This window comes from Belonocnema kinseyi, chromosome 10 (genome assembly GCF_010883055.1).
Source record: "Belonocnema kinseyi isolate 2016_QV_RU_SX_M_011 chromosome 10, B_treatae_v1, whole genome shotgun sequence".
NCBI classification, from domain to species: domain Eukaryota; kingdom Metazoa; phylum Arthropoda; class Insecta; order Hymenoptera; family Cynipidae; genus Belonocnema; species Belonocnema kinseyi.
In genome coordinates this window covers 89276521-89282703 of record NC_046666.1, presented here as the reverse complement: position 1 = coordinate 89282703, position 6183 = coordinate 89276521, and the positions used below count along the sequence as shown (strand labels likewise).

The window sequence follows — 6183 nt, the reverse complement described above, 5'->3', positions numbered from 1 at the left end:
AGTTTGTCATAAGGACAACCGAGGACATCTAACTGCGGACAACCCGTCATCTAAAAATGACACCAGCTCCTAGCAAAAACGCGTTACACCACATCTATTGCCACGTCTCACGACCTGAGAAGGGTGGTTACAGGTCACGATGAAATCACAACTACAGGCCGATGAAACCCTCCTGTGTCTTATGGACACAAAGTGATCCAAGAATGACTGCTTTGTGCATCCATTTCACAAACTCCTTAGCGTGTTTTTCGCATGAGGTTATGGCTTTAAGGTTACGAACCAGTGATAGCTTCGCACCTGCGAGAGTATCGATCGCACGGACAATTACTTAAACTGAATGCTTTGATTATAGTCGTTGCAACTCCTTTCTAAGGTCTTCATGCCTCTCCTCCTTTTTCTTCTCCTTAGCAGTAATGATGTAGTCGGCTGGAGCCGAGAATTCAATCACGAATATAGTTCGCTTGTCGAAGTCTTGAAGAACGATGTCAAGCCTCGAGTGTGCAACGAATACGGCTGTTCGAAAATTGTAGTTCCAGACAATTTGGCACTTCTCGCTTTGGACTCTTCTCCACGTTATTGTAAATAAACGCTCCTTTTCCAATCATCTTGTGGTTTCTGACCATTTTTAGGAGAGGATCTCTGCTATTTGCAACGATGTAAGCTGTACTTAAAACAATTCGGTTATGAAGACACTGGAGATTCACAAGTCCGTAGCCGCCTTGACGGCGTGAGATGTATAATTTCGGAACAGACGAATCTATATACAAGCTTTTATGCAGATGCACGATCATATGTGTAGCGAGAAGATTAGAACCAGGACGGCAAGCATGTTACTCGCAGATACCTTGTTCAACGCCGACAGATTTGAAGACCAAATGTTCCGAAAAACATGCTTCTATCTTTTTCGGAGAGACTCCTTCACTGATGTTACTTCCTAAATGCAACTTTAAAGCACGCTGAGGAATATATAGGTCTTTTCAGTGTCAAGATGTCTAATAACACGTATGTCCGCAAGCTCAAGGTCCTTAGAAACGCCAGTAATCTTTTCTTTTTTCAAATGAATTTTAGCATACTTGTAAAATCCAAAGTCCATACAAATCTCTTCTGTGAACTTCTTGACAATTCTTGACACAATTCTCTGAAGTTTGATTTTATCTGGAACATGGGTATCCAAAATAATTTCGTAGTGAGAGAGGTACAAGCAGAAGTGTGATGCAAAAAAGCAGAGGGGTCATGATTTCTCTCTTAAAGACGTCACTCTGGAAGGTGACGTTGTTCGTTGTCATACGATCTTTTCCAGATGAGATGTAAATCTAGTTTTTCAAAAGGGCATCAATCTCTCTATTCGTCTCAGCATGTATTGATGAACCTTCAATTTTTCAATCGAAAGGTTTCCGGTAGTCAATCCCGTCGATTGACACGACGCGCTGATAGGCCACGACGTCCCTGCAAAAGTAACTGTCAATTAGCAGGTACTCTCGGCCTCCTGCTACACCCTTTTTCGAGCCACGTTGTTTGTACATCTCTCTCCACCGAGGCTCAATTTTTTGCATCAATCGTGTTTTTAGGACAGCTGTAAAGATCCTATACAGTATGTTCAAACGATTCATTGGTTTGTCATTCTCTAGGTTAGACAAGTTGCCTTTTTTCACCAGTAGTAAATACGTCCTAACACCAGCCACTGCGGAATAAGCGTTTCCGACTTTCAATCTGAAATAAATATGTGGACCAGATTATGGTTTTGTAGAAGTAAACTTCTTCCATAAGAAGTTCTTGATACCATCTGGTCCTGCAGCGGAAAACTTCTTCGTACCCCTAAGTGCTTGTTCACTCCTTCAGCAGTGAAGTATATAAAACGGCCATTAAGAGCGCATATATTAAATTTCATATACATGCATGGTAATCACTTACAAGAAAAATCATATAATTTCATTTTTCATAAATTCAAAATAAGTTTAGCTGTAATTTTCGATTCTAAATAATAAAACATGATACCTTCTTCCTGTTAACCAAAACTAAAATTAGATTAAAAGTCGAAAAGTTCAGTTAAGCAAATAAATAACAGACTCAACCTACAAAATTAATTGTATTCCCCTTAAATTTGGACCATTTGGAGCAAAATTAGAAAAAAGTTTACCCGTACATTGCACTTTCATTATAAATAACAACTGAGTCTATGAATTCTAGATTATTAATTTTATTGAGAACACATGTATATTAAATTCACTACACCAATGTATGTTACATATAGTCTATGAGAAGAGCTAGATCAAATTGCTTAGATCAACAGATGCAGTAGCAGAAAAAGTAAATGCAGTAAACACACAGAAAACACAATTCTGTACAATTAAAAAATTAATAATAATTAAAATAAACAATATTGATATTTTTTCTTGAAACAATTTTATGTGAAAAATAAAATATGGAATTCTACAATATGAACAATATTTATTGACTTTTTATTAATGCTTATTAATGATTATTTCTCAATAAAAAATTATGAAATAGCCAATAAATTTCACTAATGATGTAGTTTTTGGTTATCTCGCTTATTTTCGTTGGGAAATGAATATTTTATTGTGGGAAAAGGCGTTGTTAAGAATACAATTTAAAAATAATGCATCTTTACATTATGTATTGTAGGTCTTCCATTTTTTCTCGACTAAACGATATTTTTTTGTTAAAAAAACATTGAATAGTCAAGATAATTTAAAATGCATGCAATTGTAGGTCATTTCATTCTTTGTCGGTATACATAAATATATTTTGACCATGAAAAAAACTAAATTTGAAATACAGTTAAAAAATATATTTTAAGGTTATCTCTTACTTTTTTGGTGGGAAGGAAACCAATATCTTATGCCGAAAATGGGGTAAGTTGGTAATAAAACTGACAAATAATGCAGTTTTCGGTAACATCTTCTAGGTTGTCCGTTTCCTCTCAATTAAATAGGTGCTTTTTTATGGAAAAAATCAAATAGCCATAGAAATTCACTGTTAATGTTTTTTAGGTTATGTCGTTTATTTTCGTGTGGTAATGAATATTTTATAATTCAAAAAGTCTACGCTAGAAACAAAATTCACAACTAATGCATTTTCTGGTTATGTTTTAGACGTCTTCCGTTTTCTCTCGACTAAATAGAAGTACCCAGTACTTTTTACTGAAAAAACCTTGATAGCCAATAACCTTACTAATTATACACTTTTAGATTATTTATAACTCATTTTCGAAGGGAAATAAATATTTTAAGATTTCCTGACTCTGTGTATGCTGAAACGTAAAGACCCGTTAAAAATCAGACATGAAAAAATTTGGACGATTACATTACACTCTTATAAATGAGAATCTAAAAATTTACAGTTTTAATGCTGTACATTACTTCCTAGATATATGAACATATGTAAAACAAGACTTTTGTTTTAGATGATTATGGTTCTATATAAATTTATTTTAAAGTCGTACTCAGTGGATACGAAATAGCCGAAAATCCATAAAATTTCATTTCTCACACTGAATAACGTTAAAATTTGACCTGCTGATTTTTAACGCTGTTTATTGTTTTCTATTATTATCATTATTACAAAAAAGGAGGAATGGCGGGAAGGGATTATAGAATTTTTATATTGATCTAGAATTATCGTCTTATTCAGTTAAATAACAAACTCGTTCCGCAACACTGCTCCGATCCAGTTTGCTGATTAATATCTGTAGCAATCACCCCTTGGGTGCATTAGCATCCAAGGATTTTTTCAGGCGTCATTCACTCTACTAGATTTAAAAAATGTTGTAAAAGAGACCATTATATAAAATTGTTATTGTTTTTCCGTTGAGTATATCCACAAAATTACAATTTGAGTAAAAAATGTCAAGAAATCTATTAGATGTTATTTCTTAAACTAAAAGTCAGACCAATTTCAAACCATCAGTTTCAAATATGTAAATTTTTTGTTTGTGTATCGAAATACATGTTAAACAAGACTATTTTATTATATTGTCACAGTTCTTTAGTTAAGTGTAAAAGAATTACCTAATTCGTACAAAATATTCAAAAATCCGTAAAATTCTATTTCTTACGGCGAAAGACATGCAAATTTAGACCATTAAGTTTCGGGGATGTACACTTTTTTCGGTGTATCTGAATACGTGTTGAACACGACTATTTTATTTCTTAATCATAATTTTAAAGTGTCAAAAAAATTGATAACATTTTATTAAATGTCCCTCAAGTTAGCGAAATAATTTTTTTTAAATGTAAAGTTATTCTATCAGTAATTTGACATTTTTTCCTCTTCTATTTTTTTGTTTGTAAAAAAACATTTCCGCACTTTTTAAATTAATTAATATTTTATGTTTCGCTAACTTTATATCAAGATGATAAGTGATCCACATAAAGAAACCTAAAAATATTTTATACAAAAAATGCGGCAAATTTTGTGTTTAACTATCTCTCGGTTTCAAAACAGCCAATTCTCAACCATTTAGCTCTTTAATATCGTTATTATTTACGTTCTCGCGTTGCTCATTTGATTTCAAGTTATCGAGACATTTAACCTTTAATAAAAAAAAATAATGAAACCATTATTTTTCACAAATAATTAGAAGCAAAATACAAATTGGACATTGCTGCAATTATCTAAAGTTATTGTGCTAACTCGATAGACATCGGGATTGAGTGGCATACGCATAGTCGAAAAGGGCGTCAGGACGATGCAGTGCACAGTACGGACCAAGTCAAACCGAGTCATGAAGTCAGCACGAAGTCGAAAGTCATTGCTTGAATTCATCGAAGTCAAGAACTAAAGAATTCAAGAACTAGAGTCAAACAAAGTCACGAAAGTACGGTTGAAGTCGCACGACATTGCTGAAATAACGTTACGTAGACTTTAACGGACTTCGAAGTGAATAGCTCTTGGATACCGGGCGACCTTTCAGAGTATGCATCCTCATTCTTGCTTGCGGAATGATCGAACGCGCAGAACACCCGACAATGAGTCGACAAACAGTGCCGATCACCCTGGGGTCTAGGGTGCTGTAAATAATTTAAATGGGAACACGACGACGAACCGCCGAAACGCCCAAATTGAGTAGACAAATTAACTTAAGGATGGCTTGCTAGACTGCTATGATGCCAGCATTATTCCCATTAGAGAAGGCTTAATGGCACGTATGCACTCTCTGTGGTGCCAGAAACACCAAGAACTTCACCGCGTTTCACATCCGTCATTTCGAAATCATCGTGCTACTTCTTGAAAACTGGATATGTTCGCGGAGCACTTCCTCAACCGCTACTTGAAGAAACTAAAAAGGAAGATGTGCAGGCGTCATTAAAGCCACCCGCGGAAAGCAGGCAGCTTCTGAGAGATGATATATGATTTCAGGACAAGAAGAAATATTTACATGCAGGTTCCTTCTAAGTCCCAAGATCTGCCTGAAATGGATACCTCCGTTCGTAAGGATATCTCGTAGAAGTGCGATCTTTGGACCATAAATTGAATGCGTCCCGTGTTCAACGTGTGATTGATTAAACGTTGCTGACAATCTGTAAACACTGCTGACAATCTAGCAGCATATTTTTGAAAAAATACGGATCTTATCTGACGCAAGCAGGACAATACGGAAGAGGGAGAGATGGACCCGGGAACATCAACAGTTTCTTGCTGACACATTGCGCCTCTTAAGAAACGTTTTCCGGTCATAAATTTTTATAATGATGAAAAAAGCAACAAAAAATTTTACATAATATTTTTTTTCATTATTGTAAACATTTAGGACCACAGAAACGTTTCTTAGCGCTTCATATTTAGTTTCTCAAATTTGCAAGTCGATATCGCGTTTCATGTGAAGGAAGGTTGGTTTTGAAGAACATGTAAAAAGAATTTGTCAGGTTACGCTCACATGGCCTTAAAGGAAACAATAATTATTTTGATTTAAATTTCTTTATGAGTAGAGAGTTTTTCGAAAATTTTAAATAAAAATTAGAATTAAAATTAATTTGCGATGAAAGGGAAAATGAGTAAATTATGGAATAATAAAATATTATATAAATTGTTATACGTTAAAAGTAAATGGAGACTTTTCAAAAATATGGTTGAATTGATAACATCAATTCAACCGTTCTTTATTAATAAATTTAGTTACAATCAAATTAGATGCGAATAACAGACTGTGGTTGGGTGTGGTTA

At 34.4% G+C, this 6183-nt stretch overlaps 1 protein-coding gene across 1 annotated transcript in view; it reads right to left on the bottom strand.

The window, feature by feature from the left end:
• The window catches only part of LOC117181251 (receptor-type tyrosine-protein phosphatase N2), a gene marked incomplete at its 3' end in the record, with an annotated part of 454371 nt that overhangs the window by 356247 nt on the left and 91941 nt on the right, over positions 1-6183 (bottom strand). The window lies entirely within an intron of this gene.